The sequence below is a fragment of the Periplaneta americana genome, chromosome 13 (genome assembly GCF_040183065.1).
Source record: "Periplaneta americana isolate PAMFEO1 chromosome 13, P.americana_PAMFEO1_priV1, whole genome shotgun sequence".
Lineage (NCBI taxonomy): Eukaryota > Metazoa > Arthropoda > Insecta > Blattodea > Blattidae > Periplaneta > Periplaneta americana.
Window position 1 is genome coordinate 109,538,439 of NC_091129.1, and position 16,508 is coordinate 109,554,946.

A 16,508-nucleotide genomic window follows, 5' to 3' on the forward strand; every position below is an offset into this window, starting at 1 on the left:
CATCCCTCGTAGCCTCAAATATTTTCCTAAGCGCCTTATTCTCAAAAACCCTTAACCTATGTTCCTCTCTCAAAGTGAGAGCCCAAGTTTCACAACTATAAAGAACAACCGGTAATATAATTGTTTTATAAATTCTAACTTTCATATTTTTTGACAGCAGACTGGGTGATAAAAGCTTCTCAACCGAATAATAACAGGCATTTCCCATATTTATTCTGTGTTTAATTTCCTCCCGAGTATCATTTATATTTGTTACTGTTGCTCCAAGATATTTGAACTTCTCCACCTCTTCAAAAGATAAATTTCCAATTTTTATATTTCCATTTCGTACAATATTCTCGTCACGAGACATAATCATATACTTTGTCTTTTCGGGATTTACTTCCAAACTTATCTCTTTACTTGCTTCAATTAAAATTTCCGTGTTTTCCCTAATCGTTTGTGGATTTTCTCCTAACATATTTACGTCATCCGCATAGACGAACAGTTGATGTAACCCGTTCAATTCCAAACCCCCTCTGTTATCCTGGACTTTCCTAATGGCATACTCTAGAGCAAAGTTAAAAAGTAAAGGTGATAGTGCATCTCCTTGCTTTAACCCACAGTGAATTGGAAACGCATCTGACAGAAACTGACCTATACGAACTCTGCTGTACATTTCACTGAGACACATTTTAATTAATCGAACTAGTTTCTTGGGAATACCAAATTCAATAAGAATATCATATAAAACTTCTCTCTTAACCGAGTCATATGCCTTTTTCAAATCTATGAATAACTGATGCACTCTACCCTTATACTCCCAATTTTTCTCCATTATCTGTCGAATAAAAAATATCTGGTCAATAGTTGATCAATTACTCCTAAAACCACACTGATGATCCCCAATAATTTCATCTACATATGGAGTTAATCTTCTCAAAAGAATATTGGACAAAATTTTGTACGACGTCAACAAAAGTGATATTCCTCGAAAGTTACTACAGTTAATCTTGTCCCCCTTCTTAAAGATAGGTACGATTATGGACTCCTTCCATTGTTCTGGTACAATTTCCTTTTCCCAAATAGCAAGTATAAGCTTATAAATTTCGTTAGATAAGGCGCTTCCACCCTCTTGTATTAATTCTGCTGGAATTTGATCGATACCTGGAGACTTATAATTTTTCAGATTTTCAATCGCAATTTCGACTTCAGAAAGTGTGGGTTCACGTATAAATGGCTCAGCAGTTTGTATTTCAATTTCGTCCCGATCATTTCTATTTGGCCTGTGTATATTTAGTAGTTGCTCAAAATAGTCTTTCCATCTGTTCAGGATTGAATGGGCGTCTGCAAGCAAGTCACCATTCTCATCCTTGATCACGTTTACCTTTGCCTGATATCCATTCTTGAATTCCTTTATGCCCTTATATAAATCTCTAATGTTTTTATTTTTACTATTTGCTTCCACCTCATTCAGTTTTTCCTTCAAGTAATCTCTCTTTTTATTCCTAAGCGTACGATTTGCTTCCCGTCTTTTATTGAAATAATTAGCTATCTCTATTCGCATCAACTGGATCCTGTAAGAATTTCAATTTTGCCTGTTTCCTTCTTTCTACTACCATGCAACAATCTTCATCAAACCACGGTTTCTTTTTCTTAGTTTCATAATAACCTAAGCTCTGTTCAGCTGCAATTTTAATATTATCTCGGATATTTTCCCACATGCTATTAACATTTAACTCTTCCTCAACTTCGTCGGACCTTGCTAATACGGCAAACCTGATTTCGACCTGATAATGTTGCTTAGTTTCCTCGTCCTTTAATTTCGGAATAATAATAATAATAATAATAATAATAATAATAATAATAATAATAATAATAGTTCTGACATTGTAAAAGTCTTAAAATTACAAATTAAAAAATATTTTTAAATTAGTATTTATTATACCGCTACAATGGCTCAGTGCTAGAGTACTGGCTTATAAGCCAGGAGACCCGGGTTCAAATCCCGGTCGATGTATTACTCTGAATTTATAACTTGTGTTGGTCAAGCCCGTAGTTCAGACTACATAGGGATCTCCTCCGAGGAGGTTCTCCTTTGACATGCCAACAATTCATCACCGCCTGTGGTGTGGTGCACTCTGGAACATCGCTAACGAAATAGGTTGTCTACTTTTCTCAGTACTTGTGACATGTGAACCATAGGAAAAATAAATAGGCTAAATGTGAACCACGTTCTGAGTCGGGCGAATAGCGGGAAGTTATGATACAATCTCACATCGCTGTCGCTACTTCTTGCGTGCCGTGTTTACATATGGGCTGTTACCGGTACGCTATTTTCCATGCTACGAGCTACTAAAGTTGCGAGTGTGGTCTTCAATAAAATAATAACATGTCATTCAGTAAATTTGCTATGCTGTGAGTTTGTTTGAGTAACTGTAACTTTTATAATATAGCAACGCATATTATGCTCAGCAGAAGAAGCATGTTGAAATTCCCCTGGAAATATTTTTCATATTACTGAATCTGTCAGTAGGCCGCACTTTGCTCTCTCTCTCTCTCTCTTTTGACAGCAACATGCACGACCAATAGAAAAGTTTATTTCGCACCACATTACCAAAGACCCATTTATGTTGCTCACACCAGGATGCATTGAAAGCTCGCGTTTTAAGATTATCTTCCCGAAAAATTGTCAATGATGGCGTAAAACTTCCCTCCTTTCAATATTATTTTCTCTCGAAAAGAATACTCTAACAATGAGTGATCACAATTATCATAATTATTTCTCGCATCTCTTTTGATTTCTATTTTCCCGAAACACCTAACCACACGACGATTCATCATTGTTATTCTCACTCCATCCCACCCTAGAGACCGAGCGTTGACAAAAGATCAAGTTCTGAATGGGAGAAGTGAAGGCTGATGGATGGGCGAATACCTGCTAAGCCACGAGGCCACAAGAAATGTGTCTCAGTTTCAGCTTTCCGAGTGCAACCTTAAAACCCGCGGAAACATACGAAATACAGAAACTAGACCCGACCAAAACATTTCGGATCTCACGAACAAATTTTACTGCAAGTTTTCTACTTCTACAACTCAATAGGCCTATGCTTCATTCAAATAACTAATATAATGATGGTACGACTAAAAAAACACAACATTTGAGTTTAAGGTAGGCAAGTAACTGAGGCCCAGCCTCATTTGACTTAGCCACACAAGGGTATTTCTCGGGGTTCTCCCAGTTCCCCTCACCATTATCATAGTTATTCCACCAGCTCTCCACAATCTCTCTCTGCGAGATCCCGAAACAGGCTTTCCAGAACAAATAAAAAGTGTTATACACATTCGTGTTTAATAAAGACTACGGTACTAATTAGGCTTTCAGATAACGAAACTCAAGCGACAGCTTACTTATCACCTATTTAATTTATTAAATGGGGAAAACGCATTAAACTATAATAAGCGTAAGGTGATGGGTCAAAAGAAGAATAAAATAGAGAACAACGTGAAATTACAATCTCGGATCTCCTTCGAGAACTCATGGTGAGCTAAAAACTTTCCTTTATTTTCGTATCAAAGAACCAAAAAAGAAAGAGGAAGAAATCAGTGCGCCCCACTCCTATGGAGAAGTCCGCGAAGTTCCAGGTACAGACTTATATCAACAGAGTTCATGCTGTGAGAATGGAGTAGTTTTGGTACAAAAGAGTTCGAAATAAATAACAATATTTTTAAGAAATCACTTTTCCAAATTTTACTGAGCTCTTAAGATGGTATACAAGATTTGACAGAGATCGAAGTTGATCACTCAGTAAGACGTGGAAGAGATCGGTTCACTGAGGTGGCGAGGTCACATGAGTATGGTTTTGGTACCCCAATTTCCCCTTCCCACCCCACGCCATCACTTCTGTTAGGAGCACAAAGCGCGATCAAAACTTTTATGGTCGAAATTTTTAAGGTATTCGCAGTTTCCACTTTGTCCGACTCAGTGGCAACAATGTTTCTGCATTATACATTTTTGTTACATCCAACTCTAAAATGTCACCGCTAAGGAACGATCAGATAGACGTAATGTTAAGTGAAAATCCTCTTTACCGCTTGTATCCCAGAACAGATTATTACTGCTTTTATGTGATAGAAGGATGAAATCAGGGGAAAAGGTGGTTTATTTATATTTTAATGTAACCTACCTTTTTTTTTCCTTGTTGTGAAGGCTAAGTGTACAACACTTAGTAAATATCGGTCAAAGTATGTAGATACAGGATATAAAATTTGATTTACTATACATTAGAGTACTCTGCAATTTCAACCTCCCCTCCCCCCCACGATTCGTATACACTCGCTTAGTGGTTGAAATCAGGAATAAAACAGATAAATCATTCCCAGAATCTTATTACAGTGAAACCTGTCCATAACGGAATCGCATGGCACCATATTTTTTTCCATTGTGCACAGGTTTCCGTTGAGTACAGGTTAAGATAAAATCCCATTTTACGCACCTATTATGTACTGCAGTTCCGTAGAGCACCTAATGTGTGATGTTCTCCTATTGTTTTGATGAACCATATGCGCATAATAAAATATATTACACTGTAACACATTATTAATCTTCACAGAAGAAAAGGTTATCAATTAGCTTTTCGCTGTTTTGCGTCTTCACAAGGGAATGCATTATTTGCAAAGAATTACTGGACTCAATTGTGGAAATGAATAAAGATTGTTTTCTGAACGTAATTTAATTGTGGAAATAATTGAGGATTGTTTTCTGAACGTAATTTGTTATTCCTAATTTATCTGTTACGGGTACTTCTCTAGTTTTCTGTTGCAGACACACTTGTCTTTTCGCCCTAGAACTTACAAACCAGTCCCACACGATTTTATTTGTCTTTGTTCTTCGTGTCATTCGGTTTCCTCTTTACAGAACCATTTCTGCTCAGCCACTCATTCTTGATTTCCAATTTTGATTTTAGAATTCCGTACACCTGTGTTTTTCCTATTCTAAATTCACCTATAATCTGCTTTACACCCAATTTATCTTTTTCACATGCCTCTATCACTTTAACTTTCGCAAGAACAACTCTCTTCTTTGTAGTCATCGTTGATTATGAATACATTAACCTGACAGAGAGCAACTGCAGTTTTAAAAGAGGACTCTCCCTCATTGACAATGATACAGTACTGTACCTATTCACTGCCTCTTACTTTCGCTTTCGTACACCAAAAGACACTTTTATAGAGATTAGTAAAAATAGACATTCGTAAGTATGTACCATTCTGCCACAAAGCTCTGGCAATCCCAGTACAGGTAGAATTCCAAGGCAAAGGGTTTGTTGAATGAAATGCAGGGTCATTCACTTCTCAATACTGTTAACATTTTACAGTATTTGTCTCCCACCTTAGATTGATTCACTTCTGTATACTGTTAAAATTGTCTTGCAACTTACATTGCTTCTCAATATCGAATCCTACTTCCAATGCTCAGAAAATTTAACAAGCAATGAGTGTTACAGGGAACATACGAAAATAAAAACACGTAAAATTGGGACTTTATATTCCATTAAAGACACCCAGTATGAGTTTCTGTTTCCGTGTTGGACGAGTTCTGCTTAATACAGGTTATTTTATATACATTTTAACGTAAATTTCACGGGACCATGGAATTTTTCCCATAAGGCAAGATTTCTGTTTAGTAGAGGTTCCGTTATGGATAGGTTTCACTGCATAAGCATAAAAAAACCCAGGATATCAAATTGTACCTCGACTAGAGGACTTTGGATTTTCCCCTTAGGAATCACCCCATTGGGTGTCTTGGCGAACTAAACTTTCTTTTTTCATATAAAAAATTATCTTTATTGGTTGTGTCCCAGAAACAATATTACCTACTGTTTTTATGTGTTAGGAGGATGAAACCAGAGGAGGGGTGATTTGTACAGTAGTGGCAAAAAAACCGGACTGACCCTTGTAGCTGATTTCAGAGCCTTGTTCACTCCAGAGCACGATAGACTAGTAACTAAGATTTTCCTGGTTCTAATCCTGCCTGGGAAGGAAACCCTTTTTCGTTCCTTATTCAAATTTATTCCCAATACTTTTTGATTGCAGCAATATTTTACTACTTAATTAATTTATTATTCCCAGAACATGAATTTTACCAGCAATCGAAAAATATTGGGAATAAATTTGAATAAGAACCAAAAAAAAGTTTCATTCCCAGGCAGAATTCGAATCACGAAAGTTTTAGTTACCAGTCTATCGTGCTCTGGAGTGAACAAGGCTCTGAAATCAGCTACAAGAGTCGGTCGGGTTTTTTTTTGCCACTACTGTGTGTGTGTGTATATATATATATATAAAAGGTAAAGATATCCCCGTAACATGCCATGAAGACACTTGGGGGGCATGGAGGTAGAGACCCAAGCTTTCCATGACCTCGGCACTAGAATGAGGTGGTGTGGTCGGCACCACGCTCTGACTGCCTTTTACCCCCAGGAAGACCCGATACTCAATTTTATAGGAGGCTGAGTGAACCTCGGGGCTGTTCTGAAAGTTTTGCAACGAGAAAAAATCCTGTCACCATCGAATCCCGGACCTTCCAGTCCGTAGCCAGCTGCTCTACCAACTGAGCTACCCAGCCACTATATATATATATATATATATATATATATATATAGTCCACACCTGTGGAGTAATAGCGTGTCTGGCTGCGAAACCAGGTGGTCTGGGTTCTATTCCCTGTTGGGGCAAGTTACCTTGTTGAGGTTTTTCCAGGGTTTCCCTCAGCTCAATATGAGAAAAAATGCTGGGTAACTATCGGTGCTTGACCCCGGACTCATTTCACAGCATTACCATCTTATTCAGATGCTTAATAACCTCAGATGTTGACAAAGCATCGTAAAATAACTACTAAAACAAAAACATATTCTATATATAGTATAAAATTAATTTAATTTATATTAAAGGACTTTCGATTTTCAACCCCTCGACTCCTTTACCCTGCTTGGGGGTTAAAATCAGGAGGAAAACAGCCAAATCTATCTCATTATCGTATTAAGCACCCCAAAATACTCCAGTATATCAAATTGTACTTCGGATTTTCCTTCTCCTCTTAGGAGTTGCCCAATTATATCTCTTGGTGAGCTAAAATTTTCCTTTCTTTCGTATCAAAGAAAAAAAAAATCCTTATTTTATTGGTCGTATCCCAGAACCAGGTTCGCTAATGATCTTGTATATCACTCACTGGAAACAGGGTACTCCATTTTTACTCCGAAAAGTACTGCAAAAATTGATGTAATTTGCCACATACTTCGAATGCAGTGAACTGTTTCTCTGGAGGTAGAATTAGTAGTTGATATGCACTTTTCAGGGCAATTGCACTAAATACATTGTATTTAGATACTACCTTTGTTATTACATCGTCTATTCGCAATAGCAGGTAATCATCGAGAAGGTGAATTTATTTACAGTCTGAGAGTAATCTATGACCATCCTAGGCTTATGTTCCCCTCTAACCACGAAAGCTAGTGCCTTCCATGGCGAGGTTCTGTGTTCACTCACTCCTTCTGTAAGTAGACATTCGACCTCCGAAGCTATGAACTTTTAATTCTCTGTGGAATGTCACCTAGACTTGATGATGATCAGTGTACAATCAAGATCCAAATTCGAGAATAATACAACAGAGTTACTCCTGCTACAGCTAGACTACAAATTCAATGCCTGCCATTGAAAATTACCTCTACTGAGGTGTATTTCCCTAATACATCATGTTCTATTACTACATCCGCACATAAATTTCTCATTATTAACAATTCAATTTCTTGATAGACATGTCTCTTCACCTCTATGTTTACAGTAGGTATAGATTCCATCAATTTCAGTTGAAAATGAGGAGTTACCCATCATCACCTTCCCGTAATAGGGCATCATCTGTAAACTGCATTTCTTTACAAATGACTGATTAATAAACCTTAGAGAGCTCCCTGTATCCACTAAAACATTTAGCTCTATGCTGTCACTCACCCTTTTAAGACAGTGAGGTGTGGTAGTTGTTGCTAACATGTGTACCATAGCAGTCGAATTCTGTAGATTTCTCCCGGTCTTTGACTTGCACCTCCTTTGTTAGTGACCTTTCTTCCCACACAATCTGCAAGCCACTTCCTTAGCAGGACACAACACTCGTGGGAGTCGTGAATACCCACACAAAAAGCCCTTCTTATACACATTTAGACTGCTGCATTTCAAGATTCTTAACTTTCGTCCTTTAAATTACTAGATGCAGTGGCTGTTGCTGTAGATGCCATATAAGAGGCAGACTGTAGCCTGTCTCTAATGAGATCGTCGTGTTCTTCATTTACCTTTGTCAGATGCGAGTATTTCTCAACCCATGAATGAGTTTCAAAATGTTTTGTGTTTTCATTCTAATTAAACTTTACTGTTTTCAATTATATGTGTATTTTCAGATATATGTTTTTTTTTGCCTCCCTTCTGTATTGTGACGAAGCCTATCACTGTATGTTTAATGGTTTAATAAATTGAATTGAATTGGATTGAAGGCATCTCTGACATATTCGTCCTTATACTGGTCAGCAAAAACAGCCTTAAAATTACAATTATTCTTACTCATAAACTTCAATGCTTGTCGCGTAAATATTTCACTCCTCTGCTTTAGGAACAATGAATCTAGTAAAGTTATAGCTTCCATATGTATTGTATTCCACTGATATACTGATAAATATTTGAACCTACATAATTAATAAGTAATTGTAGTTTATTTTCATCTGTTACCTCAGTAATTTTATTATCACTATTAATTATTTTATTTATTTATACTGGCAGGGTTAAGGTCGCAGGGCCTTCTCTTAATGCTGCTTAAGAAGTTCTGGAAAGTTTGCTTCCAGTGCAACCACATTTTTTCCGATTCACAGTCCGTATTTTCTACTTCAGATCGTTCAGGGCGTAAATATTTATCCATCATAGGTTTAGTAACTATACTCTGACTAAATGTATTATTTATGATTATGATTATTGATAGGCCTATTTATTCTTTGAGGAATAAATTGTAGTAAATAACCAATTATGAAATGGAGGTTTTATTCCTCAAGAATATGTCTACAGAATCAAAATTCAAATCAACAAACTGGCAACCACTGAACAGTACAACAATGAGTGATATACCACATATATTTAAGAAAGATATCTAATTTTCCGGATTTGTTTTTTCTTTCTTATATATTGGTATGGCTACTATGTTTCTGGAGGTTTTTAAAATGTAGATATTGTTTATAAATTGGATGTCTTCATTTTCTGCGAATTTAATTCAGAATTTATTCTATCTTCTCCTGATGGATTACCAATTTCCATTTTCAATAAAACAGTATTAATTATTTCAGCACTTTTTAAAAGGTTGTCATAATTTTCTGTGCTCCAATCATTTCATTTATATGTTGTATCACATATATAATTACTATACTTTTTTTAATAATAAATCAAATGTATTAACATTTTGATATCTATCTAGTTTCAAAATTTTTAAAACTTCTGTTCTTATTCTACAGAAATCCAATTCCAAAAGAGTGACAAATAAGTATCAGTGTTGTCCTTTCCTATTGCTAGCTTCCTTCTTACTATAACTTGAAATCTTCTACTCCCTTTAAATCTACTTTTGACTGAGGTTCTGGCTGATAGATCTATTATCAGGCAGTATACATCTCACTTAATGAGATAGATCAGAGGAAGAACAGTCGTTGCATACATCTCAAGTATCATTAGTGAACTATCTTATGTTACTAATCAGCGATGTATGCAATGGAAGGGGAAAGAAACTGGCCACACTACCCCATTATCTCTGGCTTAGTTGCCTTATGAGTGCTGCTTCACTGGTGTCACTTCTGAGGTTTCAACTAGTCTTTGGACTGCTGACTAAATACATAACTCTTTAAGATATTCATTTTCCTTTGTATTGAAGAATTTGTCTTTTTTTTATTGTTCAGGTTGTGACAAAATGCAAAAACACTGTACGGATTTATAAAAAAATACAAATGACTATAAAATACATTTTATTTTTATCTTCCACACTCTACAGAACATTAATGAATATACGAGGTGTGATCATTAAATTCCGAGACTGTCTGTTGTGGGCGAAGGGATAACGTGATTGACACTTGCGCACAATGACGTTAGACGACCTTGAAGAGATGCGACACAAAGTTTGAAAGCACTTTCTTGATTGAGAACTGTGTTACTTAAGGTTTTGTTAGCACGTGCATCTGCACATTTGCGAAACCACGATAGACTCGAAACTGGAGCAGACAGTCAATATCAAATTCTTTGGGAAATCGGCAACTGAAACCCATGGAATGTTGAAGCAAGCCTACAGGAATGAAGCAGTGAGTCAGGTAAGGTATTTTGAGTGGCATTCGTGTTTCAGAAATGGCAGACATCGCTGGAGGACGATGAGAGGCCAGGATGACCACATACATGCAATACTGCCGAAAAAATTCAACAAACTGTGCATGATGATCGATAAATCACCATAAGAGAAATTGCTGACATCATCAATATGTCATGTGGAGAGGTTCAAATGATCCTCACGTCTACATCCAAATGGATGCTCCATGACGACAATGCGCCAGTTCACATAGCTCTCATAACACGCCAGTTTTGCACCTGTGACAAGATGGCTGTCATTCCTCATTCCTTGTATTCGCCAGATTTGGACCCATGCGACTTTTTTTTTTGTTTCCAAAGATGAAATTCAAGCTAAAGGGTCGCCGTTTTGGCACTGTGGAGGAGATCAAATGCGAATAGCAGAAGGTGCTTGACAAGTTTCAAGAACACGACTTCCAGGAGGCATTCCGAAAATGGCAGATGCAGCTCTCCAAGGAGACTACTTTGAAGGGGATGGCAGCCAAATTTAAATCGGGTGATTTTATTTCCATTTATGGGACAGGTCTCAGAACTTAATGATCATACCTCTTATAAATAAAAAGCAACAATTATAATTCAATACATTATAAGAAACTTTCCTCGTAACTACGTATATATACAGAACACAAGAAGAAAATTACTAAATTTTACTGAATTGTTTGTACAAGAGTCTCAATTGAATGACATAATATGCAACATACACATTAATTTACACAGAAATCGAAACACTCCTTAATGTAATGAGTACAAGCCTAAATATAAATTCACAGATATAACGTTGAAAGTTGTAACAAATTTATGCAACAATTTTTATTTCCATATTATGTAGTATAAATGTATGCTACTCCTTTATTTTTATGAAATTTTCATCACATATACACACATATAATTTTATTTACAACCGTTTTACAATAATACTACCGTATATAAAGATTAATTAAAAAAGTGGAGATGTGGGGGGGGGGGGGAACCACTTCCATGGAATTTATTTGTAATATGAAGATCCAATACTTGGATGTGTTACAATGAATCTTTATATTTTGGACCCATACTGCACTGAGTGCGTCAACTTGGCTGTTATTATCATATTCATAACCATATTCTTCATTTTTCTTGAAAAATGTCAATCTGTTGCCAAATAATTATAAATTCATTGACATTTCATACTGGACTTGGAGATGAACATGTGCTATTAATGAATTGCAATGGAGGAGTGAATATTGCTATTAATAGTTCTTAAATGAACTTGCTGCGTGGCATGACTGTGTGTGTGTGTGAAATAGTTAACTGCCGTACCAACCTCTGTGTAATTTTCGAAACAGCCTTCCTCTGTCTTAATACACACAGCAATGCGTGTGTGTATGTAGATCTCGTAGCCGATTGGTGTCCAATAATCTCTAAATAATGAGGATAGTGCAAGTCAAAGGATGCATATTTTTCAATTACAATCATACGAGATGCGTCCATATAGTAACTTCCCACTCGTCCCACAGCTAACAAACCATATGTTGCGTGAAGCGACTGCGTATACGTGATAGAGTAATGTCCTGGCATGGCACATGAGCTAGCGGAACTTCCCGAGTGCTCTCAGTAGATTCATTGCATTGGTTGAAGATGGATGTTCCTATTCCAGCTCCCGCCGCATGTGAAGCGCAATCAGTGATAAAGTTTTTGAATGCGCAGAGCACAGCGCCGATTGAAATTGATCGTCAGCTGTCAGCTGAGCCTAACGTCATGAGCAGATGGTGCATTGCTTCACAAGGTCGTCTGTGATGATGGTTGGCCTCCCACTGTGCTCCTCGTCATGCACATTTTGGCATCCTGCTGAAAATTGCCTACAGCAGCAACGCACATCTGCTTCCCCATAGACCTGGCACAGCTGACAATCAATTTCAATCGGCGCTATGCCCTGTGCATTCAAAAACTTTATCACTGGCCACACTTCACGCAGTGGGAGCTGGAATAGGAATGTCCATCTTCAACCAATGCAACGAAGCTACTGAGAGCACTCGGGAAATTCCGCTAGCACATGCGCCATGCCAGGACATTACTCTATCACGTATACGCAGTCGCTTCGCGCAACATAATTATGGTTTGCTAGCTGTGGGACGAGTGGGAAGTTACTTTATGGACGTGCCTCGTAAAATGACTTTCCTCAATTAATTGTTTTTGCATAATGTCAACAATGCAGTTACACAAGAATGAAACCAACTTACTGTTAACAGCAAATATAATGTAATATTGATGACTCAAGATAGAAATTTTGTGTCCCCAGACTACTTAACAATATAGCTGAAAATGTTTTAATATGGTAGTAAACACCAGTATGTAACTGTGATGTGTCATTTTTTCTATTTTTGGTTAACTGAAAGTGGTGCATTCCAAAAAAATAAAAATAAAAAAGATATTTAAAAAGGTTTAATATGAGAGCCGATTGTGTAGAGAGATTTTTCTTTGTTAATTCAATGGTTGGCCAGAACAAGGCTGTAACCAGCAAATATATATTTTTTTTTTTTTGTTAAATTAAGATTAATAGTTTAGGAAGTACTTATTTTATTATCATTACTTGTTGGAAAGTATATACTAGCGAAAAGTGTAATAAAATCCCTTAGTGTTAAAACACTGCCCATTTTATTAGAAAAGGTATCGCTTGCAGTATGCATCAGGATATAGTTCCAGCATGACGGAGCTCCTGCGCACTTCAGTTCTGCGGCAAGGCAACAGCAGATGGAAACATTTGGTGACAGATGGATTGGTTATCAAGATCCCATCCCATGACCAGCAAGATCACCAGATCTTAATCTACTTGATTTATTCTTGTGGGGACACCTGAAGATCCTAGTACGCTATACCTGTACACCAGATCGATGATTTTCTTCCATGGATTTTCGATGGCTGTAACACCATACATAAGTTACTAAATCTGGCATATTTCAACAGATGCAGCAGTTAATGTTTCGGCGATGTCAGTATTGTTTACAAGAAAGGAAGCATCGGTTCCAAGCCCTTCTGTAATGCACAAGTTGTTAAGTGTCATTGTCTGTTGTTTTTCATTGAAAACTCAGTCAGCAGAGAGTCAAGCCATTGGCCCTTACATGAATAATTGCCTACAGGCCACAATACTGAAGCAAGTGCAGCGCCGCACTGGTGCGAGATAGGACACACGTTGCTTAATGAAACATGTTTCTTTTAGTATTCTCTATCTACCATATTCTTCTGTAACATAATTTTTTAATCATCCTGTATAGCAATTTATATTATCAGCACATCTAACAAGTAACATCTATGCTATACAAAGTGAAGAAGAAACAATGTCGGATGAGGCAAAATTTTATTACTGCTCAGAGAACATGTGCCCTTTTTTCATGCTGACTGAAATCAATTGGATTTTAGTGAGTGCTGAAAGAGCAACTGCTTACTGAAATGTTGGTGTTAGCTTTTCAGGCAGAGACTTAGGTTCAGATTTTCTTGAATCCAATGGATTCGTAGTGCATTATGATGGTAACTGGAGGAAGGTTTTCACGGAGTAGGCTACTCTTATTTACCTTGTCAGCATTCTACTAGATAAACATTATTCATAATCACGAAGATCCATCTCCTTTGTACACAATAGAAAAAGTCAAAGACAGCTAAATAAGCAAAGGTTCCGGCACACTATTTGCAACATTTTCATCCCAAATTGCTTCATTTCAGATTTTTATGTATACAAAAAATAAATAAATGAATAAATAATAATAAAAATTAAAAAATCACCTATTGAAAGTTTTGGGTTGCTGTCATTTTATTTTCCAACCATCAAGAAGCAAATTTCTACGTTCTATATGCTGTAATGCAATTCTTCTTATTGTTTTCATTCAATACTGTTATGCAAGTACACCATTTCAGGATTACCAAATGTCCGTATTTAGCATCCATATTCATTGTTGTGCAGATAATTTAGTACCAGCATGGGGATTTCAGACCCTGCGTGTCAAACTACTACAGCTTCCATCCCTCCTTTACTCTGCCAGTGATACAAACAAAATGCATGAGTATCTAGTAACCCCAACTTCATTAATTTCTACTCATATCTATTCATACATTTACTGCACTGGATTTTACACCGATCTGTGATTTCTTACATGATTTCTTCTTGCTAATCCTCTTACTTTTTAATATCAGATCTGATTTCAGCCGTGTATATCACATTTCTCGTGTATGTGTTATTACACGTCCTGGCAATCTTATTTGATCAAACACTTCTTAATTTAACATATACAGTGTGTATAAGATAGAAGAAACAAGCATAATATTGTATGATAAATCATCTTTGAAAATCTACATTGTGGCCGAAAGAATTACTACCAATAACAAATATGAATATTTCCTTAACCATTTAAGTTCCAAGGATGTTCTCTCCTACAGAAATGCTCCAATTTTTAACAACAATGAAATAATTACGCATGTTTGCAGGTGTGGAACATGATGACGGATAGGAAAGAAAATGGCGGAGTTCACAGTGCAGCAGAAAGTTCAAGGTTGGAATTAAAGTTTTCCATTGTTGTGTAAAGGAGACAGAATCCTCCAGAGCGTCATACCATAGCAAAATGGCATAAACAAAAAACAGATTCGGTGTTGAGAAAGAAGAAGGGAAGCAGCAACAAAGCAGTGACTCAAGCTAGAGTTGAATAGGTTAAGGAAGCTTTTCAATGTAGCATGTGAAAATCCATTTGATGGGCCAGTGCAGAACTGGATATTCCAAGTCTACCGTTCATGATATTTGGCACAAAAGGTTGTGACTTAGAGCCTACAAGACCCTATGAGATCTACTAAAACTTGGTAGGTTTTCGTAATAAAAAATCAAAATCGGGTTATTCTGCCATTATAATATAAGAAATATTGATATTTGTTACCGGTAGTATCCTGCCAGACACACTATATTTTAAATCAAATTGTGCATAAGGCAGATATGTACAAAAATTATGCTTAAATATCTTAATTATTCATAACATTATAGATTAAGTCTACACTTGCACTTATAATAATGAATAACTATATATTATTATTTCTCAGACATTCAAGAGTTATGCCCATTTTCAGAAAATTCATGCACATTTAACTAAGCTAGAAATTCAAACCAAATCATTCCAGTCAAATGTGCTTGAGAAAAAAAAACAGCATAAGTCGGTAAGTTGTCATTTTTAAGAATAAAATATAACTTTTGCTATTTATTATAAAAGTATAAACAGAAAATGTATTGTGATGCTGGAAAACAAGATATTGAGGTTTTTATGGAAATACATAGTTTCGGCATTTCTGATATTAAAAAATTACTATTACGAAGCACATGCAATTCTTACTTTATCATACTGTGAATAATATTACTGCTTATAGATTATTTTCTTTAACTGTTATTTAAAAGACACAACCAAGTCAAATCATATAACACACACCCAAATAAAATTATTAATTTTCATTTTCTGGATTGCACACAAAATTAAGAATTTTGATTTGATTTATAAATAGGACAGTTTAAGTGTGTGTGTGGGTATATATAGGTAAAGGTATATCATATATATATACACCATGAAGGTGCTTAGAAGGCATGGAAGTAGAACTCCATGCTTTCTTGACCTTGACACTAGAATGGGGTGGTGTGTTCAGTGTGCTATCACCCAGGATTGAACCCAGCATTTTCTAGTCCTTAGCCAGTTCCTCTACCAAACGAGACACGCACGCACACAAATATTATTTCACTATTGTTGCCATGGCAAATGAAATAAATGGCATTCAAGGAATGAATTTTCTCTACGAATGCGAAGTGTCCTTTATCAGCATTACTATGAATACAATCTAGATTGTTTCAGTGCACTGAGATGATTCAGAACTGTAAATGAGTTAAGATACAGACCCAGAACTCTAAATGGGTTAAGATACGACTCTGTAATTTGTCATTGTGGAAGCTTGTAAAAAATTTGAAGATACTCTGCAAGATTTCTTCTGAATGCTGTTCATTCTCTAAAAGAAAGGTTATTAATGATAGAGAAGAAAAGTTGCGATCATATCTGAATGTTTTGAAAATGGTTTATACCTGAATAAATCCCATTCATTTATAAACAAAACTATGTTATTATTTT